Source organism: Protopterus annectens, chromosome 1.part0 (genome assembly GCF_019279795.1).
Source record: "Protopterus annectens isolate FY-2018-M chromosome 1.part0, PAN1.0, whole genome shotgun sequence".
In the NCBI taxonomy this organism is placed as follows: domain Eukaryota; kingdom Metazoa; phylum Chordata; order Ceratodontiformes; family Protopteridae; genus Protopterus; species Protopterus annectens.
The window spans coordinates 1,725,207,258-1,725,234,217 of record NC_056725.1 but is presented as its reverse complement, the minus strand read 5'-3'; the positions used below and the strand labels follow the sequence as shown (position 1 = coordinate 1,725,234,217).

At 42.3% G+C, this 26,960-nt stretch overlaps 1 protein-coding gene across 2 annotated transcripts in view; it reads right to left on the bottom strand.

Moving 5' to 3' along the window:
• Nucleotides 1-26,960, bottom strand: part of STXBP5 (syntaxin binding protein 5) — a 3,006,986-nt gene that overhangs the window by 1,679,937 nt on the left and 1,300,089 nt on the right. The window lies entirely within an intron of this gene.

The following is a 26,960-nucleotide window of genomic DNA, read 5'->3' as shown; positions in this document are numbered from 1 at the left end:
TGTGAACAGATGTCCAGGTGGCAGCCTCCAGGATGTCCCTGGTGGGGACTCCTCTGAGGAATGCTCCAGAGGTGGAAGCTGCTCTGGTGGAGTAGGTCCTGACCCCCTTCAGGGGAGGCTTGCCATGCTGCTTGTAGCAGAAATAGATGCAGTGTGCTATCCATTTGGAAATGGTTTGCTGGGAGATGGCTTTGCCCTCTGCCCCTAAAGCAAAGCTAACAAGTAGTTGATCAGATTTTCTGAAGGGTTTAGTCCTGTCCAGATAGTATCTGAGCTGTCTGTGCACATCTAGAGAGTGCAGAATCCTTTCCCCCTTGTTTTGAGGGTTAGGAAAGAAGGTGGGGCAAATGGATGGATTTGGTTGAGAGCCACACTGGATACCACCTTGGGCATGAAGGATGGATTAGTTCTGAAAGATACCCTGTCTGCATGGAAGATGATGATGGGTTCCACTGCCATGAGTGCTTGCAGCTCAGAGACTCTTCTGACTGAAGTGATGGCCAGGAGGAAGGCTGTCTTCCAGGAGAGAAATTTTAGCTCTGCAAAAGAAGCTGACTCAAAATGAGGCACGGTAAGCTTTTCCAAGGCAAAGTTAAGGTCCCAAGCCAGTGTTGGTGCCCTTCTGGGGGGCCTCAAGTTGTTAGCCCCTCTGAGGAAAGTACAGTTGTGTACACTTACCATAAATGTAGATGTTTAAGTGTATTCACTCTTGCAGTCATTACATTTGGGTAATCTGCTGGCAGGTTGCCCTCAGTCGGCCTGAATAACAAAGTCTTGGGTCCTGCGTCAGTTGCTGTCTCCTCTTCCATGACGTCAGGTCATCAGGGGTATAAAACATGCAGCTGACACCATTTTAATCAGTTTTTCTTGCCCCAGATGTCAGGTGCCCCCCAAATGGGGAGCAAAAATTATATATATATATATATATATATATATATACATGTAATTTAGAACACAAAAAATTTTCTTCCAACTAAAAGCAAATACAGCAAAAAGGCTTTTGAGCATAGTAAAGGAAAGAAGAGGTATAATAAGAGAGAAAAAGGGGGCTGGCGGGTGGGTAACCAGGACTGCAACAGTGAATACACTCAAACAACTACATTTATGGTAAGGGTACACAACTCTACTATGTTCTTCTTGTTTCACTGTTACAGTCATTGCATTTGGGTAGAATCACAAAGCTATGGATGGGAGGATGGAATTATACAGCATTATGAACAGCTATAAGGCCCTGCAGGACAGCAGTGGCAAAGCCTGCCCTGGATTTGGAAAAGGGAGGTAAATGGTAATGTTTGGTGAACGTATGAACTGAGCTCCAAGTAGCAGCTTCTAGAATGTCTCTGGTAGGAACCCCTCTGAGAAAAGCTGCAGAAGTAGATGCAGCCCTGGTGGAATGGGATCTGATCCCCTTGGGGACAGGTTAACCATGGTGCATGTAGCAGAAATGAATGCAATGGCTTACCCATATCAAAATAGTCTGCTTTGAAATAGCCTTCCCCTCTGCCCCTGCAGCAAATGCCACCAGTAGTTGCTCAGACTTGTCCTGTTTAAGTAGGATCTTAGTTGTCTGTGTACATCCAATGAATGCAAAATCTATTCCCCCTTGTTCTGTGGATTTGGGAAAAAAGTTGGCAGATGAACGGTCTGATTAAGAGCCACACTGGATACCACCTTAGGCATAAAGGATGGATTGGTCCTGAGGGCCACCCTGTCCGGATAAAAGATAATGAAAGGCTCCACTGCCATGAGAGCCTGTAGTTCTGAAATCCTTCTAGCTGAAGTGACTGATAAAAGAAAGGCTGTCTTCCAAGAAAGAAATTTTATGTCTGCAGTAGCAGCTGGTTCAAAAGGAGGTAGGGTGAGGTTTTTCCAGCACAGAACTGAGGTCCCATGCAGGAGTTGGTGCTCTCCTGGGAGGTCTCAAATTTTTGGCCCCTCTGAGGTACTGCTTTAGCAGGGGATGATAAAAGAGAGGAGGCTCTGTGTTGTAATGAGCAGAGATGGCAGAGGCATGGATTTTTATAGAAGAAAAAGATAGGCCCTTGTGAAGCATCTCAGTTAAATATTGCAGAATCTGAGTAATATTGGGCATTGCTGTGTTTATTCCTTGTGCTTGGTTCCAGGCACAGAATCTTTTCCATTTATCAGCATAAGATTTTCTAGTACTAGGCCTTCTAGCCTCCAAAATGACATCCATCACAGGTTTACTGAGAGATGTGACTGGTGAAATTAGCTGATTAGCCATGCTGCAAGATTCAGAGTTTGGAGCAGAGTGTGCAGAATTTGATAGTTCTGCTGAGACAACAGATGAGGTGTCTGAGGCAGGTACCATGGAGGAAGGGTGACATATTCCGGAGAAGCGGGTACCAGTGTTGGTGAGGCCAGTCTGGAGCAATCAGAATCATTTTTGGTTTTTCCTGTCTGACTTTTAGTAAAACCTTGGAGAGCAGAGGCAGAGGGGGAAAGGCATAGACTGATAAGTTTTTTCCAGCTGAAGGATAAGAGCATCCACTTTCCAAGCTTTTTTGTGATGTGTTCTTGTGCAGAACTTGTCTAACTGATAGTTTCGGGGAGAGGCAAAAAGATCTATGTCTGGGCTCCCCCATTTTTGTGTCAACATGCTGAAGATTTGTGGATCCAGTTTCCATTCGTGTGGGTCCATAAGATTTCTGCTTAGTTCGTCTGCCAGAGTATTTTTCTTTCCTGGCAGGAATTGAGCTTGTAAATGTATTTGGTAAGTCAAGGCTGTGTTCCACAAGGCCATGGCTAGTCTGCAAAGAGGGTAGGAGTGGGTACCCCCCTGCTTGTTTTATGTACCACATGACTGTGGTGTTGTCTGTCTTTATCAGTAGTTGTCCTGGATGAAGGTAGTCCTTGAAGGCTGTCAGAGCATTCTGTACAGCTAGCATTTATTTCTGGTTGATATGAAGGTGCATTTGATTTGGGCCCATTTGCCCTGAATGCATCTCCCTGCCAGATGGGCCCCCCAAGCATAGTCTGATGCATCTGTACTCAGGGTTTGGGTGGCAGGGGGTAGAATGAATGACAGTCCCTTGTTTTGGTGACAGGCCTCTGCCCACCATAGGAACTCCTGTTGCAGGCAAGGAATGAGAGGAATCATTGTTTCCAGGCTGTGACAATGTTAACTCCATAAGCTTGTTAGGTACCACTGAAGTTTCCTCATATGCAGTCTTGCATATGGAATTAGTAAAATGCAGGAAGCCATGAACCCTAAAGCCTGCAGAATTTGTCTTGCAGATAGCTGGGTTTTGTGGCCACTTGTTTGAAGTATGTTATCAATTGAATTTGATTGTCTGGCGTGAAGTAAGCCATCTGGGCAGTTGTATTCAAGCTTGCACCCAGGAATGTAATTATTTGAGAGGGTACCAGTTGTGATTTCTTTTCGTTTATGGTGTACCCTAGTCATGTTAGAAGTCTTTTTACAAATGCCAGATGTTGTAGAAGAGTGTCCTTGTTTTCCGCCTGAATTAGACAATCATCCAGATACGGATATATTTGAATGTTTCTTTGTTTTCAAAATGCAATCACTGGTGCCAGGCACTTTGTGAAGACCCTGGGCGCAGTAGATAAGCCAAAGGGGAGTGCAGCGAACTGGTAATGCAAATTGCTTACTTTGAAGCGGAGGTACCTTCTGCAAGATTCCCTGATTGGGATATGCAGGTAAGCCTCTTTTAAGTCTAGAGTTACCAACCAGACATCCTTGCCTAGCATAAGCAGTAACTGTTGTAGAGTCAGCATCTTGAATTTTGGAATGTCCAGGAAGGTATTTAGAATCGATAAGTCCAGAATTGGATGCCATGATATGTCTTTTCTGGGTACTAGGAAAAGTCTTGAATAAAAACCTTGTCCTTTTTCCTTTTTTGGTACTGGTTGAATAGCCCCCATATCCATGAGGGACGTGACTTGTTTCTGGGCCTCTGCCCACTGATTTGGAGGCAGATCTGGCCATCTGTTTGGAATTGGCAACATGTGGAAATTAAATCTGTATCCCTGGGATACTACATTTAAGACCCACTTGTCCTGGGTAATTAGATGCCAATTTCGAGCATGAAGTGCTAGTTTTCTCCCCAAAGGGGCTGCCAAAAAATAAGTGCTTGGCAATGGCAGTGGAAAGTCATTGAGACTGTTTACCGTAGGGGTGTGCTTTGCTACTTCCAAGTTTGGAGGTGGAGGCACCCCACTGTTTTGTTCTGTAAGTTCCTTGTGACTGAAACCTGGAGCCTTTGGAGTGTCTGGGTTTGACCTGAGTGGCTCTGTTGGGTACTGGAAAGGACCAATTCTTAGTAGGCCAGTGCCTACTGAACCTGGGTGGCTGCACTTGTAAGAACTCTTTTACAGTTTGCATAGATTTAGCTTTGTCTTCCGTCTTTTACAAAACGTCTTCTGCCTTATTACCAAACAGACTGTCCTGTTGTAAAGGAGCATCCAACAATTTAGCTTTAACATGATCAGGCAGATTTTGCTCCTTGAGCCAAGCATGCCTGCTTATTACAGATCCAGTTATCTGTGATAACTCCTGCAAGAGGCCTCCAAGGAATCAAAACCACATTGCAAAGTATGCTTTCCAACTTGTTCAGCTGAATGCAATAAATCCTGTAACTCTTTATTTTCCACACAATCAGAAATCAACATCATTTTCTGTTTTAGTAAGCCCATGACATACTGTTGATATTTAAGCATATGAAATTGACAGTTTAAAGCCCTGACTGCCAGGGTTGCAGACGTATAAACCTTCTTACCCCATCTATCCAGTGCCCTGGAGTCTCTATCAGAAGGGGTAGGATTTTTAGCAGTAGAAGCCTTAACACCCTTGGGACCCTGAGAAATTGTTTCAGGGTCAGCAGTAGGATTTTTGAAAAGAAACTTGTGGGAGTCAGGAACCCTGTAATATCTGTCTGGCTTAGTAGGAGCCGGAGGCAGGGAATCAGGAGCCAAGCTGGATTCTGAGAAAACATCATCAACAATGTGTAAAACAGGAGGTATAGCCAAAGGCCTACGCTGAGGAAGAAGAAGAAAATCCCTAAGCCTCTTTTTCGATTCTGAAAAATCCTGACTCTCACAATGAAAATGTCCCCTTAAGGTATGCAAAGGTTCTCCAAAAGAAAAATCCTCAGGAGGAGAAGCAGAAGGGATGGATTCCTCTGCATCAGAGTCCACATAACGGGGAATAGAAAATTCCTGATCAGAAGAGGAATCAGAAGAAATGGAAACCTGATCTGAAGATTCATAATCAGTGCCTTGGCCTAGGCCTTTTAGCAGGAGGGGGTTGGGAACCCCTGATCAAGGTAATTTAATCCTCAGCCATTTTGATCATTTGTTTTTTAGGCATAGGGGCCTGAACACGTGGCTCATGCGTCATTTTTTTAGACATAGAAGTTGGTTTTGGCCTTGTTTTTGATGATGGAGTTGGTTTAATATACAAATCTTTAGGCCTGAAAACATCCTCAGAAGCTGGTGCCTGCTCAGCGGCTCCGGACCCATCCAAGGGAGAGACATCCGCGGGTTCAATACTTGAAGAATCTCACGGCATACCGGACTCCGAATGGGTCTCGGTAGAGGTCTGCGAATCAAACGTAGCGGGCATCAGGGGCTGCGAAAGCTCCTCACTGAGTACCAGCGAACCGGTGATTGGCTTAGGAGAAGCTTCGTCGTTGGTTTTGGACCTCGACAGCCTGTCTCTGTCTTTTTCTTTGCGTTTTTTGTGAATTCCGGTAGTCGAATTGCTAACCGACGACATTTCAGGATAGTTAAATCTTGAGCCAAAGTATTTATTTATTTATTTATTTAATTTTACATTTGTTTACTGGGATAGTCCGACTGGATACATGTCCATTTTCAGCGGAGGCTCGGGGAGAAAAGCTCCACAAAGACAAACTTACATAGATTACACAGGAGTTAGCAAACAATTATAAAAACAAAGTGATTATATACAATGGGTTAGTAGTGTTCCTTAGTAGGGACTCACAATTGTCATGGACAGAATTAAAATTAAGAGACATCAGACTGGAAGTAGAGCTTGGTGATGTAGTTACAAGTTATGATGATTGCAGAATATGCTTTTAGTTTATAACTTAATCAGGGTTGGTACACGGGCATAGCCAATTCACTTTGAGATACTGTTTGAGGTTTTTTTTAAGAGACTTTTGGAGGATTGTAGGGTTATATAGTTTGGCAACGAATTCCAGGTTTTGCCAATGAAGTTGGCAAACAGGGATTCACCGACAGAGTTATTAGCTTTGTGGGTTTGGACCAGTAGTTTATCAGCTGACCGTAGGGATCTTAGGTTGCTATATGGCTTAATATTTTTAAGTGAGGGGGTATCCCTAGGGTGGTACAAAACTTTGTGCGCTATTAAGAGTTGACTGAACTGAATTAAGCTGGGCAGTTCTAGCCATAGTTGTTTAAGGTTCTGGCAGTGGTGGGTTCTATAGGTGAAGCCAGTGGCGAATCTGGCAATATGACTGTAAGTATGGGACAGCTTACCTAGTTCGGATTTGTTGAGGTTTGAGAGTACAGGCGAGGCATATAAGAGAGTAGAGAGTAGGTGTGATTGGGCGATTGCAGTCCTAGCCAGTGGGGTTAAAAATGTCTTATTTCTATACAGTGATCCAAGCTTCTTATTGACGGGTCTGTATGGTTTTGTTGACCTGTAGGTCAAATTTGAGATTATTGTCTATGATAACCCCTAGCAGTTTGGTGTGATTATCTGGGGAATTTAGGGGGATTTAGAAGCAAAAATATACCGACGCTTAATAGTGCATTGGTGAAATTTAGCACAAAACTGACAGCAAGGCACGTTGTGGTCAGGGCCTAGGCAAGGAATACAGTACAAATGAAAATCTTTATGAAGTATTTGCTTCTCACAAGTAATACAATTATTAACTTTTACTGACATCGGTAAGGAGCAAGAAAAAGTTTCCCCAACAGGGTACTTAGCTTTAGGTTGAAGACTTCGATTCTGAAACTCGAAAACGAAAATTTCAGGAGTCGGCCGACCGGCATTTGCGAACTGCTTCTGCTTCGGGCACTGCGCAGCAAGAAAGTTTGGTTAAAATGGCATCAACTGCATGTTTTATACCCCTGACGACCTGACGTCATGGAAGAGGAGACAGCAACCGACACAGGACCCAAGACTTTGTTATTCAGGCTGACTGAGGGCAACCTGCCAGCAGATTACCCAAATGTAATGACTGCAACAGTGAAACATAAAGAACATCTGCTTGATTAGAGGGTGTGAAAAAAGAGGCTGCTCAGTGGTAAACATGGAAATAGCAGAGGCGTGAAATTTTACAGAGGAGAAAGAGAGACCACTGTGTAGTAGGTCAGCTAAGTAATCCAGGATGAGAGGGAAGGAGGGCTGTGACATATTGACTCCCTTAGCCTGGATCCAGATGCAAAACATTTTCCATTGATCTGCATAGGACTTTCTGGTGCTAGGGCGTCTGGCCTCTCGGATAACATCCAGAACCTGTTTACTGAGGAGGGCAGACTGGTCAGGTTATAAGCCAAGCTGCCAAATCGAGTGTCTGCAATTGAGGGTGCATAAATTCCCCTGGCCTCTGGGTTAGGAGGTTGGGAACCTGAGGAAGATTCCATGGGGGCAGTGGGACAGGCTGTCCAAGCAAGGGGTACCAGTGCTGCCTGGATCAGTTTGGAGCTATGAGAATGGTACTTGGTTTTTACTCCCTTATTTTGATCAGTAGCTTGGGAATGAGAGGTAGTGGAGGAAAGGCATAGACTGAGAGGTTTACTCAGGGGGAGGACAGGGCATCTATTTTCCATGCCATGTAGTGATGTTTCCTAGTGCAGAATTTGCTGAGCTGATGGTTGGTGTGGGAGGCAAAGAGTTTGACCTCCGCGGAGGGTTCCCCATTTCTGAGTTATTAGTAAGAAGGTGTTTCTGTTGAACTGCCACTTTTCTGCTTAATTGCTCTGCCTGGAATATGAGTAAATCTGGCAGGTACTGTGCTACCAGGTATAGATGCAGGAAAGAGGCTGTTAAACAAAGTATCATGGCCAGCCTGCACAGCGGGTAGGAGTGAGTCTGCTTGTTGATGTACCACATCACTGTGGTGTTGTCTGTTTTAATCAGGAGAACCCCTGAAGAGAGAAGGTGTTTAAAAGCTATCAAGGCCTGCTGCACAGCCATCATCTCTTTTAAACTGATATGCAGGGGAGTTGCTGGGGGTTCCATTGGCACTGTATGCACCTGCAGTCCAGGTGTGCACGCCAAGCATAGTCTGATGCATCTGTGGTGAGGGTATGGGTGGTGGGGGTGTGGGGAGAAGGGTAGTCCCTTGTTGTTGGAGCAGGCTGTTGCCCACCAAAGAAATTACCCCCTCAGGCAAGGAATAATAGGTAAAAGAGTTCCCATATCTTGAGAGTGCTGACACCAAAGGCTCTTTAGGTACCACTGAAGTTTCCTCATATGCAGTCTGGCATATGGAATGAGGAGTATGCAAGATGCCATGAACCCCAGGGCTTGCATGATTACCCTTGCAGAAAGCTGGGGCCTGGTGGCCAGTTGAGAGAAGTAGGCTGATAGGAAACGGTTTCTCTGGTGTTAGGCATGCCATCTGGGATGCTGTGTCCAGACTTGCTCCCAGGAAGGTAATCTTTTTGGTGGGTACATGTTTGGATTTCTTTTCATTGATTGTGTACCCTAAGGAGGTTAGTGGGTCCTTTACAAAGGCGAGGTCTTTGAGCAGCTTTTCCTGGCTGTTTGCCTGAATAAGGGAGTCGTCTAAGTAGGGATAAATTTGAATATTTCTTTGTCTGCAAAAAGCAATGGCCGGAGCCAGGCATTTTGTGAAAACTCTGGGAGCAGTAGATAAGCCAAAGGGAAGTGCAGAGAACTGAAAGTGCTGAGATCCTGCCCTGAAGCGAAGATATTTTTTGCAGGACTCCCTGATGGGAATGTAGAGGTAGGCCTCTTTTAGGTCCAGGGTGACCAGCACCAAGCATCCTTGGACAGCATGGGTAGCAGCTGCTGGAGAGTGAGCATTTTGAATTTTGGGATCACCAAGAAGGTGTTTAAAATGGACAGGTCAAGGATGGGGTGCCAGGCACCCTCTTTTCTGGGTACCAGAAAAAGTCTGGAGTAGCCGCCTTCGCCTATCTGCTCTGCAGCAATGTGTTCTACTGGTCCCAAGGAGAGGAGGGTATGGATTTGCTTTTGAGACTCTGGCTACTGATTTGGTGGTACATCTGGGAACCTTTTGGGGGTTGAACGTGTGCGGAAGGAGAATTTGTACTGCTGAGACACAATGTTCAGTACCCACATTGGTCCTTGGTAATGGTGGTCCAGGTGTTTGAGTGAAGGAAGAGTTTTCCTCCTAGGGGTATGTGATGGTGGGCAGAGGCGAGGTAGGGAGGGGGTGAGTCATTGTGAGTTTTTGCCATAAGGGGGTGGCTTAGAACTCCCTTGTTTTGAAGTGGAGGCAGCCCACTGCTTAGATCTCTGAAACCCATGGGACTGTTGTCTAGGAGGTTTGTTTCCATGGGGCCTAGGCTGGCCCTGTTTACTAGGTGCAGGAAAGGACCAGTGCTTGGAATGAAAAAGTCTGCTAAACCTAGGGGGCTGTACCTGTAAGAAATCTTTTACAGTCTGCATAGATTTTTCTTTTTCTTCCATCTTTTTTAACACCTCTTCTGCTTTAGTACCAAATAAGTTATCTTTGTGCAAGGGTGCATCCAACAATTTTGATTTGACATGAATTGGCAGGGGTTGTTCCTTAAGCCATCCATGTCTTCTAATGACAGATCCAGTGACTGCTGCCCTGAAAGAAGCTTCTAGGGCATCATAACCACAGTGCAAAGTGTGTTTAGTTACTTGACCAGCAGAGTGCATTAATTCCTGTAAATCTTTAGATTCTGCCCATATAGGAAAGGAGGAATTTTTTTGTTTAAGGAGTTCCAAGGTATGTTGCTGATATTTAAGCATATGGAACTGACAATTAAGTGCCCTGACAGTGAGAGTAGCCGATGTGTATACTTTTTTACCCCATCTGTCCAGTGCTCTGGAATCCCTGTCTGAGGGGGTGGAATTCTTAGCTGAAGTAGCTTTAACCCCTTTTGGGCCTTGAGTAATGACCTCAGGGTCCGCTGTTGGGTTTTTAAAGAGATATTTGTGAGAGTCAGGGACTCTGTAGTACCTGCCTGGCGTTCTGGATGCAGGGGGGAGGAAGTATGGAGTCAAGCTGGATTCAAGGAAGACATCTAGGACTGGGGGGATGGCTAAGGGCCTGTGCTGTGGAAGGTCCAGGAACTCTCTGAGTCTCTTTTTAGACTGTGGGCAGTCTTGACTCTCCTATTTGAAATGCTCCCTTAAAGTATGCAGGGTTTCCCTAAAGGAAAAATCCTCTGGGGGAGAAGCTGAAGGAATAGATTCTTCTGCATCAGAATCCGCATATGTAGAGAGGGGCTGCATGTCTTCATAGTCAAATGCATCAGATTCATCTAACTCTTGTTCAGACAAAGCTTTTGGAGACAGATCTCTTCTTCTTTTTGAGGGAGTGGCTTGGCTTCCCATAATCAGCATGATAAGGTCCTCTGCCATTCTAAGCATTTGTGACTGAGGCAAGGGAGCAGGCGCCAAAGAATGGCTGGAAATTGGTTTCTTGGGGGTGGCTCGACCCCTGGGCCTAAGGAACTCGGTTGGTTTAGAAAGAACAGTAGCCGGGAAAGAAGGCGTCGGTTTATGTCTGGATTCCGTCTTGCTAAGGACTTCCTCGGAAGCTGGTGCCTGCACAGCGGCTCCAGACCCATCCAAGGTCGAAACAACCGCAGGATCCTTAGACAGAGAGGAGTTCTGTGGCATACTGGACTCTGAAAGGGTTGTGGTAGAGGTGTGTGAATTACCTGAAGCAGGCATCAGGGGCTGCGAAAGCACCTCACTGAATTCCGGAGGACTAACGACCAGCTTGGCGGTAGCATCGTCGGAAGGCTTAGTCCTGTGCGGTCTGTCGCTGTCTTTATCTTTACGTTTTTTCAGAAGGTCTGCTGTCGGATGGCTTATGGAAGCCATATCTGAATTTGAGGAATGTAAACGGAAATATCTGGCTATAATAAGGGCCTGACAACGAATAGTTCTGGCATTAAAGCACAGAACCGATGACGAGAGACATCATGGTCTGGGCCTAGACAAGTGGCACAGTAGGAGTAGAAATCCCGGTATGGTATTTGCTTTCCACAGGCAAGACAATTATTAACTTTTTCCGATATCGGTTAGTGCAAGAAAAAAAGATCCCCAACGGGGTACTTAGCTTCCGAAGACTTCAACTTCAGTTCAGAAAAGAAACTCAGGTAGCGGTCGACTGGCACTCGTGCAAACTGCTTCTGCTTCAGGCTCCACGGCAAGAAAGACTGATGTAATGGCATTGGCTGCCTTCCTTTATACCCCTGACGTCAGTCTTCAAGTGACAGCAACCAACTCAGAAATACTAAGTCTCTGGTATTCAGGCCGGCCGAGGGCTACCCCAGCAGGGATAACCCAAATGTGACGACTGCAACAGTGAAACACAAAGAACATGTGATGAAATAACTAATCAATAAAGGAAAATGGCTTACAATCATACTAAAATTAGTCAAAAATTAAAAAAAAACTATTGAAATAATTGAAATATAATGAAACAGCTCTGTGTTTCCATAGGCATGCATACCTTACACTAATGTCATTCCTTCTTTTTTGGTTCCTGCTGTGTGCATCTTCTATCAGCCATGTCTAGAATCATTTTCTCCACATTCCACAACACTCATCTGTCTCACCTTTGGACCAGCCCCACAAAAATAAACATCCCTGGTATAAACTGATGGGTGGAGGTGCGCAGACAGAAGAGCATGACATCCTGGTACAGCTATTTCCTGACAGGTGTGGAGTTTTTTTTTTTTTTTTTTTTAATACCCTAGTCACTGTTCCAACCAATTTCAAAAATGCATCCAATTTACTGCTGTAATCCCTGCTCCTTCCTGCTGGGAGGTAAGCTGGCAAAAATACCACTGCACTCTGTCCCATCATCATCAGACTCTGCAGGAATCCAGATCACAAACTAAAAGTACAGTTGTGTAAAATTTTACCATAACAGTAGATGAAGTTCTCTTCACTGTTACAGTATTCTTCACCTTAGGGATCGCCTGCCAAGGATAGTGCAACGTCCAGCCAGTATACCAAAGCCTTTAGGTGTTATAGGCACCATATGTCACACGTGTACTTCCCTTGCAAGGCATAGTGCATAAAGGTGATGCATGGGCGTAAACACTCAGCTGAAAATCCCCAGGAGGAACAGAACACACTCAGGGACAAAAGATAATATATGCATCCAGGAGGAAAAAGAAATAGGGACCCATTGGCCAGGAAAGCAACAAAAATACAGGCCAACGGCTAAGAAACAAGAGGAAGGAGGGAGGGACTGTATACTTTAACAGGGAAGAGAAGGGCATGTACTGTTATGGTAAGATTTTAAAGAACTGTATTATGTCTTTCCATATCATTGTTAAAGTATTCTTCACTTAAGGGAAAATTTAAGAGCTTAAGAAGAACCCTGGGAGGAAGCACAGAAGAGCCCTCCACAAACACATGTAGGATAGACCTGGCAAATCCTGCCCTGGCCCTGGAAATAACATCCAGCTTGTAATGTTTAGTGAAAGTATGAACAGAAAACCAAGTAGCATCCTCAAGAATGGAAACAGTATCCAAAACCTTGGAAAAGGCATTAGGGGAGGGAACTGCCTAGTAGAATGTGCCTTTACAGGCAAGGAAAGACATTTGCCAAGAAAAGAATAACAAAAGGAAATTGCTCTAGAAATCCAGGAGATCGTTTGCTTAGAAACAGCCAAACCCAAAGTCTTGAAAAGAAACAAAATTTGTGAATAACTTTAGTTTTATCTAAATATCTGAGCTGTCTATGCAAATCCAAGGCATGAAGGACCTTCTCATTGGCAGACTGCAAAGATGTAAAGAGAAAGAAGAAGATGAATAAACTGATTAAGAAACAACTCGCTGACCACTTTGGGCATAAAAGAAGGATTCATATGAAGAGACATTCTGTCCCTATAAAAAACAAAAAAAGGAGGATAAGTCATGAGAGCCTGAAGTTCAGATACTCTCTTGCCAAAATTAAGAGCCAAAAGAACAGTCTTCTAATACAAAGTTGCCAGGAAGCTGAAGAGGCAGGCTCAAAAGGAGAAAAGGTCAATTTTTCAAGTACAAAATTAAGGTCCCAAGAAGGTGGAATAGGCTTTCTGGGAGGCCTGATATGACAAACACCTTTAAGAAACTGCGTGACTTTGAACCTAGAAGCTGGAGGAGGATTCAAGAGCAGAAAAGCAAAAACTGCTGACAGATGACCTTTTACCAAAGAATATGACAACAAAGCATGGAGCAAATCACACAAAGAGACAACTAGAGGAACCTCCACATATAGGGGATACTGATGGTGAGAGACGCACCAGACAGAAAATCTTTTCCATTTGGACATGTATGATTTTCTGGTAGTGGGTTTGCAGGCCTCCTGTAGAATCTGGAAAATGTGCTCAGAGAAGAGGTGCCTAAAAGGGATCAAAACCTATTACTCACATTGTCATCTGAAGAGTGAACAGGTGAGGAAGGACACGCGATCCCTTGTCTTTGGTAAGAAGATCTACCCGGTGAGGTAATTTGTGGTGACTGCTCCTAACCAAGGGGGAAACCAATGCTGTCTGCGCCAAAAAGGAATCAGCAGCAATAGTCTGGGAAGACTCCTGCCTGATCTTTTGCAGAACTTGTGGTAAAAAAAGAGTAGGGAAGCATACAGAAACATTCTCTTCCAAGATAAAGACAGGGCATCCACTTTCCAAGTCAGAGGACTTGGGACTCTGGAACAGAATACAGGTTGTCTGTTCAGAGGGGAGGCAAAAAGATCTACTTGAGGCTTTTTCATTTCTGAGTGTTTATGTCCATACATCACCTTTATGCCCTATGTCTTGTGCAGGGAGCATGTGTGTGATGTACAGCACCAATAAGACCTAAAGGTTTTGATTATAATGACTGGACATTTTGCTGTCCTTGGTAGGAGATCCCTTAGGTGAAGAATACTAACAGTAATATGGAAGGACATCATGAGTCGCCAGGGCTGTAATTAGGGTTCCATTCCTCTGCGTCATGGAGCTGACATTAATTATTTGAGATTAGCAGTCACTGAAACAGTTTATGTACTTAATTTACTTATTTGTTTATACATTTGTTTACCAGGGTAGTGCACTGATCTCAGTGGACCATATGTAGGCACAGCCCGGGTGAATATGATCACATAAGAAATTAACTAAACATATATACAGATGCACTGATATGCCAAAAACATTCTGGCAAATATACTTAGGAATCATTCATAGTGGGTAGTCTTGTGCTCTCTGTGGCAATAATGTTGCAGAATAACATGGGATAGTGCAGGTAAACTAACAAATTGATCATCAATAAGCAGCGAGTCTTAAAACACTGACATATGATACAAATGTTTGCAGTTTTATTTGCTTTTGATTTATTTTTAAGATGACTAAGATTTATTTGAATTTATTTCTTTATCATCTGTTAACTGGGTTAGTCCAGCTGAGCCAAAGGCCAGTTTTCAGTGGAGACCCGTGGAGAAAAGCTCCCAGAAAAAAGGAATGAATAAACCATTAACATGCTTACATTAACAAATGAAGAGAAATTACATATTTTGAATGTATGATATAGCTAACAAGAAAAAATTACACATTTATATTATGCATCCTGAAAAATGTAAGCATAACACTGGTCAACTTTGAATCAACTGGCACTGTACTAAATATGAAGACAAGGTAATTTAAACATGCAAGTTGTCAAAAAATAAAGAATGCGGAAAAAAGTAAAGCCATGCAAAGATACTTTCTGTAACAGTAAAAGTTTGGAGTGGATCACTATTGCACAAATTAAAGAGAGAAGTTAGAATTAGATGAAAGTGGATGTCCACCTGGCAGGCTAACCTTTTCCGCATTCAGATTTTCTAAGGGTACACATGAATACATTCTACAGCCAAGGCATTTAAGTGCAGCACAACTAAAGGACCTCTGTTCAGAAAGATGGCACTAAAGAATCAAATTGGAATTCCCTGTGCTTTGAATTCAGTACTATGAACATGCTCTCCTTATCAGTAATGGAAAAAGTATTGGTAAAACGTTAGATACATCAGAGGTCTGGATGAGATGAAACCTTAATTGGAAAAAAGTTCTAAATAACTTAAAATTCCCTTCTTAGCCAGTTCCAAATATTTTTTCTTGACTTTCTTCTTTAGAGACCTTAGATTCTGGCAGAACTCAACCCTTTTATTCAATTATTGCTTAAGACAAAGGCAAACATACATTTATGTAAAAGAAAATAAACCATGTTAACACACTCACAGTTAAAAACATATATTACATATATTTTTATACCATTACCATCAATCCAACATTACAAGCATTGATCAATTCCTGCCTTTCCTTCAACCTCACTCTTCCTCCAAAGCATTACCCTGCATGTAAGGTTACCACTATTTCCATTTTTTCTATGCAATTTCCCCTACACTTTTCTAAAGATCCCATTTCCATTTCTTTTCTCTCTCCGTTACAATATTCGCTACTTCACATACAGTTGGTTTAGACTTTGATTTCTCTATTCTAGTAATTGTTTTTTTGGTAGCCATCAGAATTAAACTTAACAAGGCCTCACTATGTTTAGGCAATTCAGATCCTATATCCAAGCTCAAAAAAATAATTTCCTTAGGTACACCCATTTGCTCACCCAATATTTCTGATAGAGTACTCAACAGGGAATTTTTAAAGTCTTCCAACTCATTACACTAACAAAATTGAAAGTTATGTACTTAACATAATGATCCATGTTGTCTGATTTTCGTCTGGCTCAGCATATGGGACACTGAATCCGACCTTAGCATCGAATTTGAAGCTTCCATGGTTCCACATCTCTGACTCCTCCTCTACCCATAATTCCCTAAACTCCAGTCTAATACCTCAAATGAGTTTGCCCTATATGAAAGTGTTCATAACTATTCGAGGAAAAATAGTAGAAACCCTAAATGCTAAACTGAAGCTAGATCAGAGAAAAAATGGCTAAGATCTTGAAACAATACTGGTCACAGATAGGTTGTGGCATGACAACCACTCACTATCTTGAAACTATCCATACATAAGTCAATTTGGCAAGGGGCTGGAGGGAGGGGAGATTGAACCAGATGGAAATCTGACAACATGGTTCTATTATTATGGTAAGTACATAACTTTTGTATCCAATATTGTCTATTTTCTCCCGGTTCAACATATGGGACAGATTCCCAAGTTGTCTTACATGGTGGTATCAAGGAAGGACATTCCTGAATATGGTGAAGCTGAAGCTGGAGGAGAAATGAGAACTAGACTGCACATCCAGCTTATAATGAGTAATAAAGGTATGCACAGTGGACCAAGTTGCCACTGCAGAAATGTCATCAATGGGTAGTTTCTTAGAAAAGGATGTTGAGATGTGTACTGCTCTGGTTGAATAGGTCTTCGGCTTTGACTGTAAATGTAAACCCATCATACTACAGACAAAAGAAATTCAATTTGACAGCCATCTGGACAATGTAACTTTTGTAACAGCTCTGCCAAGTGTAGCTTTTGAGTAAGCAACAAAAAATTGATCAGATTTTCTGAACTGCTTTGTTCAATGAAAATAGAATCTGAGTTGATGATGCACATCTAAGAAGTGCAGAATGTATTCTGCTTTGTTAGCAAACTTTGGAAAGAACACTGGTAGATATATGGACTGGTTTAATTTAGTAACAGATGCCACCTTTGGAAGAAAGGATGCATTCATTTGGAGAGAAACCATATCCTTATGGAAAACCAGGTAAGGAGGTTTACATGACATGAGAGCACTTGAATTTCCAAAATCTATCTACCAGAAGTGATTGTGACTAAGAAAATTGTTTTCCAGTTCAAGTACTCTATATATATCGTAGCTGCAGGATCAAAAGGAGTTTGCGTTAGGGCTTGCAGCATAACAGGATTATTCCATGGAGGTACTGGGTCACTAATGGGGGCACACCACAGAAAGGTTCTTCTAAGAAAGGCTTTTGAGATTTTTAAGGAGGTCACAAAAGTATCATTTTGTCCAACATGAAAATTCCAATGAGTGACCTCCCAAACCTCTTGTATCAGAGGCACATGGGATATATGCAAATGACCCTTATGAACATCAGGTGTTTCAGCTAATTGGCGATTCAGAATGCCCATGACTTGTTTCATCGTTTTACTGGAGAATTTCAGGCCAATAAAGCCAAACTCCACTAGCTGTGGATATGCATATTTTGGCCTTGTTATGACCTCGTCAGCACAGCACAAGCAGAGTGTTTGACTAAGCATTAGAAATACAGGGCTGTTATACCCAGCTGATGTCCATTATCATTAGGGTCACTGCAAAAATATCCCAAACAACAAACTAAAACAATGGGGGTTTGGCTTTATTGGCCTGAAATTGTCCAGTAAAATGACAAAACAAGTCATGGGCATTCAGAATCGCCAATTAGCTGAAACACCTGATGTTCATAAGGCTCATTTGCATATATCCCATCTGCCTCTGATACAAGAGGTTTGGGAGTCACTCATTGGAAGTTCTAGCTTTGCTGGAGTTTTCTTTTTGTTTTTACTGATTGTTTTTTCAGTGACCTTCTCACTCATTGTTTTAGTTTGTTGTTTGGGATATTTTTGCAGTGACCCTAATGATAATGGACATCAGCTGGGTAGAACAGCCCTGTGTTTCTAATGCTTAGTCACACACTCTGCTTGTGCTGTGGAGGTTATAACAAGGCCGAAACATGCATATCCACAGCTAGTGGGGTTTGGCTTTATTGGCTTGAAATTGCCCAGTAAAATGACGAAACAAGTCATAGGCATTCAGAATCGCCAATTAGCTGAAACACCTGATGTTCATAAGGCTCATTTGCACATATCCCATGTGCCTCTGATACAAGAGGTTTGGGAGATCACTCAATGGAAGTTCTACCTGTGCTGGAGTTTTCTTTTTGTTCCAACATGAGAATTGGAAATTGCTGCCATTTGAACTCTGATGGCAGAATATCTACAATCCTGTTAAGAGAGTTCAGCTAAAAATTCCAAAACATATTGTAGGGGAGCAGAGAAAGGATCCAAGCCTTTAACTATTGCCCAAAAAGAAAATTTCTTGCATTTACTTTTAAAAATCTTCTTTATAGCAGGCCTCTGGGAAGCTGCTATTATGCCAACAAAAATATTGCAAAGCTAGGCATCTCTTGCTACTGTCAAAACTGGGGGAACCAACTGGTTAATTTCACGGTAGTCTGATCCAGAGGAGGCAGTCTTAACCGGTGAGATAAAAGGTCTGGATACAGATCTAGCATTCATGGTGGATGTACTAGAGGCTATAGAAAGAGGAACCGTGTTTGTCGTGGGCAATGAGGACTACTTTGTCCTTGTAATGTCTGGCTTTTTGGATGAATTTGTTCATGATGGGAAATGGAGAAAAGCATACAGAAGACCAGGGGGCCAATTGTGAACCACAGCATTCCTTGGTGATTGACCCTATGGGGTGATCAGGGCAAAGTAACTGCTGCACACGTTGTTGCGGTAAGAGTTGAAAGGACAGCAGAAAGGTTTACCTCAGCAGCTGAAAATTAATGTTGACACTGTTTGATTGAGGAAATACTCATGAGGAGTTAGGATAGTTATGCCCAATTTGTCTGCTACAACACTGGAACACCACAGAATGGGTGCTGCTGTCAGAAAATGGTGAGAAGACATCATCCACTGCCAAACCCTCATAGTCTCTCAACACAAGGGGTAAGAATGGGTTCATCCTTGTTTGCTGATGTACCAGACAACAGCCATGTTGTCTGACTGAATGGAGATCACACCTTTGGAGAGCATTCTGAAAAGCCTGCAAGGCTAAGAAGACCACTCTCACCTCCAAGACATTGATGGTTGGCCTCTAAACTTGACTGTGGACCTTGGCTCATTCTCACTTCGAAATGATCCCCCACCCTAGAAATGAGGCCTCCATGGTTACTACTGCTATTGCTGGGTCTATTACGAAAGGGCCACCCTTCTGTTACCAAAATAGAGGTAATCCATCAAGCGATATGTTGTCTGTAAATTTTTGTGAAATGAATCCTGGTGTGTAAAGGGTAAAACTTCTGAGACCACTGAACTGCTACTGTCCACTGAAGAATTCTCATGTGGTAGCAGGAATCAACAACATGGAGAAAGCCATGAGACCGAATATATATAGTATTATTCATGCTGGAAGGTGAGAATGATGCAATACCTGTGTGGCCATTAGGTACAAGAAGCAAACTCAGTGCTGTGATAGACTGACAATTTGCAAAGAAATCTACAGGCAGCATCCAATAAAGCCCATCTGTTGTACTGGAAGCAACTGGCACTTCTGAAAATTCACTTTTATACGAGATGCTGTGAGCATTGGAGAAGGTCCACATGGTGTACCAGGAGACACCTGGATGCAGCAGTCAGGAGCTAGTTGTCTAGGTAGGGGAAGACTTGGAACATGAGCATAGGCAAGTGTGCCACTATCACTGCCATTAGCTTGGTGAACACTCTGGGGGTTGTGGTGAGACCAAACATCAGGGCTGTGGTGTATCTTGCTAAATGTTCAGGATGCCCTGCATTTTATGTAGGGAAAACTGAACACAGTCTTTGTAAAAGAGTATGCCAACATTGTTAAGATATTTCTAAGCAAAATGAAAAAACAAAATGCTTTATTTAGGCATTCAACTACTTGTCTGTCTTTTTCAAAGTTTAAATTTGCAATTTTTGGATCAAGCCAATTTGAGTCTCCCAAGTGGGGATGTTAAAGCAGTATTAGAGAATAAAGAACTTGGATGGCAACTTAAGCTACATGCCATGTATTACCCAAGAATTAATGACTGCGCATCTATTCAGGCTGTTTTGAAGTTGACAGCAGCTAAGCTACAGTAAAGATTCACCTAAGGGATGATTTTTAAAGTTCATTTTTTTTAAGTTTATGTATGTTTTGTATGATTAAAGTGTTGGTCAAATTTTAATGTATTTAGTCTTCGTATTAAAATTGTATTTTATGTCATTAAACCATAGAAGCAATTACTCAGTCATATTCAAAATCATATAAATTGCAGTGTGGGGTATTATGGGTCATTCTGATGAAGCCCTGTTTGTGTGAGGATGAAAGCGCTAAATAAACCTCCTTTGTTATACTTTATATCTTGTTTGGGAAGTTCCTTGGACTCTGGCTCTTGTGTTATTTTATTTGAAGGTTTGGTTTTACTATAATGCTAAACTTGCATTTTTATTCAGGGCTATGAACTGAAAATGACTGGCTCTCAGCTGGAAATGAAGAAATCTCCTAGAATGTTTCTCTATTTTCACTTGATAGTAAGCATCCTGGAGCTCGGGTCTATATCATAAGACTGAAGTTTCAAAACTTCGAATCTGATATGGTCGACACCATATGATTGAAGTTTTGAAGCCTCAAATCTTTTAACGGAGATCTCCGTACAGCACGGAAAGGAAAGATTTCCCTTTTCTGCACTGTAGTACGATCTCAGAGTTGGTATATTTAAGTAGCAGGGGTGTGGGGGGTGCAGGGGGGCTTGCCTCCCTGCTTAGAGCATTTAAATGGTTTGTTTGTGTAGGTTGTTGTGTTTGTATTACATTTTTGAAGTTTCAAAACTTCGATCATTTGGTGTCGACCATTTCAGATTCGAAGTTTTGAAACTTTGATCATGTAATATACGCCCCTGGAGCTTTACTGAGCTCATCCAATCTTCCTTCCTCAAAAGAGACAATATAGACTGAATTATAACCATCTGGAATTTTATCCGTCTTACAAATAAGTTGAGATCGCTGACATCCAGAACTGTCCTGAGGTCCCCGTTTTCTTTGGAACTACAGAGAACTCTGAGTAGACTCTGGATCCTGACTGGTATTTGGGGACCAGCTGGATGACTCTTTCTTCTACCTGCTTTGAAATTTCCACTACTGCTGATTTCCACTAACTGGGTGGAACGTCTGGAATCACTTTCTTCTTTATGGATGGGTAATAAAAGGGAATGGAATAGCCTTTGGAAATTATGTGTTGCACCCACTTGCCTCTTGTTAAAATTAGCTAGGCTTGGGGGTGCAGAGATTAGTGTCCCCCGACTGCCTCCAGAGTGTAGCAGTTATGCAACTCTTCAGGATGCTGCCAAGGAAGCAGTGATTATGTGGTCTACCTCTGCCTCTTGGGTGCTGTCCATTTGGGTTCTCCCCACATCTGCCACATAGGAGTCTATCACCAAAAGAATCTTGGTAAGAACTCTGACTTACGAAACCACATCTTTTTTCCTGCTCTCTGATTCCTGGAATAGGATCTCTGAAGTGTGGAAAAATGAATGCCTACTGCAGAGAATCTTACCATCCTGCTGAATCCTGGTAATGTGTCTTTCACTTTGGAGACATTATAAGAGACGTTGATGAATGACATTTTGAAACCTTCCACAAAATCAAAAAGATGCACCCAAGCATGTCATCTAACTGTAAGACCTGTGCCTACCTCTCTGGCTGAGCCATCAGCTGTATTAGAGATGAGACACATGGCTACATTAGAGGTTGACTGCAGAGTTGAAAGCTGGGAATCACCAGTCTTTTGGACAACCCCAGGCCAAACTCCAGAAAGAGACTCAGAAATTTCTTAAGTCAAGTCCCTCCTTAGCCTGATGGTAAAAGCAAGACAATTCAGTGACCTAAGTGCAAAAGTCACTGATGAGTACGTCTGCTTCACAAACCTGTCCAAAGTCCTAGACTCCCAGTTAGGGGGATGGACAGAGGAACTCTCCTCAGATAATTCTTTTTTTGTGGCTGCTGCTACAACCATGGCATCCATTGGAGTACCTTTACTTCAATGCTTCCTATCTTTGTGAGCTGCTAAAATCCTGTCTGGTTTCTTGGGGATGGGATCCACAACATCAGAGTCCCTTCAAGCCCACTGCACCTTAAGGATGACTTATGAATCAATGAGTGGTACCACCCCAAAACAATGTTGAGCCAGAACTAAAGGCTTCCAAAAATACAAGAATTTCACCACAGGTGACATCTTCTGACAGAAACCCTTGCCTTCATTCAAATCTGTATCCACCATGAAAGAGTCTAGGGAGGAGTTTAAATGCTTTTGCTTGCATGTCTGTGTCTTGTGAATTGATTATTTTGAGGGGACAGATGCTTTGGAATCAGATTGGGAGCTAATGTAGCAAGGTGTTTCAGAAGCCTGTGTTGCTGACTGTCCCTGTCTGGCAGAATGAGAAGACGATGTTACAGGATCTAGTTGGGGCTTGGGTGAGACCAATCTCCTAGCAAGTGTACTCTCTTTGGGTAAACCCAAAACCTTTTCAACAACCTCAAAGGGCCAAGTTGCCACCAGATCCAAGGATCTCTCCATATTCAAAGAAGAAAGAGAAACCTCATCTCCTAGCATCTCTGGCCCTGAAGCTGATCTCAAACTGGAACAGTTTAGTGCTGAAACACCAAAGACAAGAGATGGTTCAGAGAATCTTGGGGTAGAACCCTATCCCCAGAGGTCAGTACCAACCCTATGTCTCAGAGTCTCTTCCAAATCCAAGGGCATCAGAGTCAAAAAGGATGGGGAAGCTGTTACTGTCGAAGTTGAAGGAGCTGTTGGCACTGAAGGAGGCACTTTGAGATAAGTCTGATCCAAAACTGTTGGAGCCAAAGGAGGGACCACGACAGGCAAATAAAATGAAGGAACAAGGTGGCCACTGGTTGGTATGTTCCCCAGGGATGGTACCAACAGAACCTCAAGCTAGACCTGCATCCTCAAGAAATTAAAGTTATGCACTTGCCATAACTATGCATCTGTGTTGTCCCATTTTCATTCTTCCTCCACAATTGGGTATCTGATCCAAATTGTCCATATACACTAGACTCTAAAACCCAACTTACAAGCTCCTTCCTCTACCCATAATGCCTCAGTCAACAAGCTGTAGCTCAGACTGAGTTTGCTGCCTTATAAGCCCTAGACATATAGTCATAAAACAGAAGAGAGAGAGATGAGCTCAAACCTGGAACAAAGGGTACCACAATATCCACAAAGTCACTCCAGAAGATGAAAGAAAGGGAGAAGGAGGGAGGGGAGTTGAGGAAGAATGAAAAATGGACAACACAGATGCACAGTTATGGTGAGCACATAACTTTAATATCTGTTGCCCTTTTCATTTGTTCCTCAAAGACTGGGACAGAGCCCCTAGCTACATGAATTTTTGAGCAGCCCTCATGGAAGGATATTCTGGAGTACTGCAGAACCAAAAGCAGCTCTTCTTCTGGATGCCAAATCTAGTTTGTAATGAACTATAAAGGTATGAAGGTTAGATCAGCTAGCTGCCACACAAATGTCATCAAATGAAGTTCTAGATCAAAAGGCAGAAGAGGTAGCCATGGATCTAGTAGAATGTGCTTTAGAAAGCTGTGGTAGGTATAGACCTCACTGCGTGTAAACAAAGGAAATGCAATCAGAAATCCATTTGGCCAGGGTAGTTATAGAAAATGGGGATCTCAATCTGTTCAGGAAGGAGACAAAAAGCTGTTCTGAACTCCTTTGTTCTGTGGAGATAAAAACATAGTTACCTATGTACATCTAATAGGTGTAGCATGTACTCCTTTGTTTGCAAAACTGGTTAAGAAAACAGGCAAATTAATAGCTTGATTAATATTTGTTTCAGATGCTAACTTATGCAAAAAGGATGGATTTGTTCATAAGGTAACTGTATCTTTGTGAAACAAAAATGTAAGGAGATTTGCAAGATAGAGTCTGGAGTTCAGAAACTCGTCTCACAGATGTAATGGCTACCAAAAAGGCTGTTTTCCAAGACAAAAAATGTAAATCATATTTAGCTGCCAGTTCAAAGGGCTGGTGAGTTAACCCTTGCAGTATGACTGTTAAATCCCAAGGCGATGATGGATCTTTCACTGGAGGTCTAAGAAAGAAGGTGCTTTTCAGAAAGGCCTTGCACAGTTTTGAAGAAGCTAACAATGAAGCATTTTCTCCACAGTGAAAAACAGATATAGCTGTCAATTATACTTTGATTTTATTTATTTATTTATTTAAAGTTTGATGACCGGGGAAGTCCGCGGGGCCAAGAAGAGCCCATTTTCAGTGGAGGCCCGGGGAGAAAAGCTCCACAATAATTGCAAGTTACATTTCACATGTTACAAAAGGACATAGTTCATACAGCTAATTAAACATTTACAGATAAGCTCCATGATATTTGCAATTGGCTTGTCACAATGTTACAAAAATTGAAAGATATAATACAATACAGAAATTTCAACATTTACATAAAGTGAATATTTCTGTTATAAACTCAATTGTAGGTTTAACATTTCAAAATATATAGCTACTAGCCATTAGTAGGTTAGGAAAAATATTATGCATGGAGAGGGTAATAGTATATTTGAGATTGAAGAGTATAGTACAACAGATATTAGAGTGAAAATTAGTTTTTGGTAGGGGAGGGATTGTTTTGGGTGGGATGAAGTAATAGTAGAGGTAGATGGATGAGTCAGTGCAAGGTGGAATGATACTGGAAAAACTATCACATTCTTAAAAAATTGTTAGAAATTCTAGAACCGCAGATACAGGAGCAGGGAAAGGGTCAAGGTCCCTCCGAAGAGCCCAAAATGAGAATCTCTTCCATTTTCTTTTGTAGATTTTTATTACAGAAGCTTTCTGGGAGGATAAAATTATCGGACTGGGGAGGAAAGCCAGGGCTGTCTCGTTATCAAAGGAAAGGATGAAACCATGTGGGCACTTTGACATCTGGAATATGGGGATGCGAGAAAAGAGCTGGACTGGGGTCCAGTATCCATGAAGAATATCAAAGATGAGACCACAGGAAGGGGAACTACACTTGATGAGGCCAAAGTGGAGCAATGAGGACACCTGAGCTCTTCAACCAAAGTGTTTTCTGTACCAAATTCAGAATTTGAAGTAACAGGAGATAAGCGTAAAGGAGACCGGAGGGCCAAATGTGGACTAGACCATCTCTCAATAACTCCCCCTGAGGGAGGATTAGGGCAAAGAACCTACTGCACTTGCTGCTGAGGGGACACACAAAAAGATCTCAGCAAGGTTGGCCCCAACAATGGAAAATCCTCTTTGCCACTGATTGACTGACTGAGACAACTCGTGAGGCATCAAAAGTGACCTGTTGAGTCTGTCTGCTAAATTTTGGACTTTCCAGGTATGTGCTTTGCTACTTGAATGTAATTGGAAGAGATCACTCACTGCCACATACTCAATGCCTCTCAACTAAGTGGGTAAGAACAGGTTTCCCCCTATTTGTTGATGTACCAAACCACAGTCATGTTGTCAGTTTGAATCAAAATGGTCTGCAGAGGAAGGACATCCTTTGGCAGTGCCAGAAATTTATCTGGGTGATGGGTCTGAGTTCTACAGCATCCAGTTCCTTCCATGCCAAGCGAGAGATTAAATCAATAAGCTCATCCGCTAGGGGAGTCATCCAAGAAGTAGATGGGGCTGGACCTAAAAGCTTCCAGAATAACTGACTCCTTTGGGGAGGGAGCATCTGATGACTATCCACCTTTTTATTTAAGAATCTCTAGGATGTCTCCAAAGGAGCAGTCAACATGTGGAGATCTGGGAAATTCTTCCCCTTCATGGATGTCCGTATCTTCAGTGAGGGATTCCATAGGGGAATCTGTCTCTCCTTTTGCACATTTTCTTGCGGGGAACCTCTTCAGTGGGATGGTCTGGAGAGACATCTGAGGTGAGGGGGAGTTCTGTCATGGGAACTGTCTGAATGCTAAATAGTACCAGTTGTCCCTGTGGAGTAGGCCTGACTGCATCAGAGCTCGGACCGGAAAGAGGAATGCATGTAGGATTCAAGGAGGAGAAGAGAAGTCTCTCTCTCTTTTTTTATTTTTTTTTTATTTAAAGAACACCTTTTTTGAATTATCACTTGTGACACAGACACATTTACATTTATAAGAAAGTAATCAAACTGTATTAACATGTTAAAATTAACAAACATTATGCTTCACAATATATTACTATACATCATATAACCTAAGCAACATTACATACATTATTCAGTTACTGCCCCTTTTTTTAAACAAGAAACATCTTTATTAAACCATCACTTACGACAATAAGCAATCATACATTTATATGGGTCTATATTACGTCAAACTCAAAGGAGTCCGAACACTGTAATATCGAACAAAAGTGTTCGAAATACGAAAATAGCGAAGCCACAGCACACCGATTTTTTCCCAGGGAAAAAAAAAATCGATGGGCTGTTTTCGGGGCTTTGCTATTTCCTCCACTGTAGTGCAATCTTGGAGTTGGTATATTTAAGTAGGGGGTATGGGGGGCAAAGCCCCCCCATATTAGTTTAAGTTTAAAGTGTAAGTGTTTTTTTTTTTTTTTTTTTTTCTGTACCGGAACAGCGATTTCTTTCCCTGGGGAAAAAAAATGCTGTTCTGTGTTTTCGTAATTCTTGGGGTTTGAACTTCATGGTTCGATATTACATCGTTCGAACTCCTGCAATTTCGACTATGTAATATAGACCCCATTTATATAAATGAAAACAAACCACACTGACACAAACATACTTGAAAGCATTTTACATCACAAACCATACTGACACACTCCAAGGAACAAGCATTATACAACACTTATAATCTACCCAATCATTTTCAGTGAGACATTACATACCTCATTTAAGTCCTGCCTTCTTTTAAACCTCATTCCTCTCTAGTATGTATTGTTCCCACAATTCCCATTTTTCCTATGTAGTTTGCTCCTACTTTTCTCTAAAGACTTCAATTCCAGTTGTTTTATCTCTGTTACTATATTCACTACTACT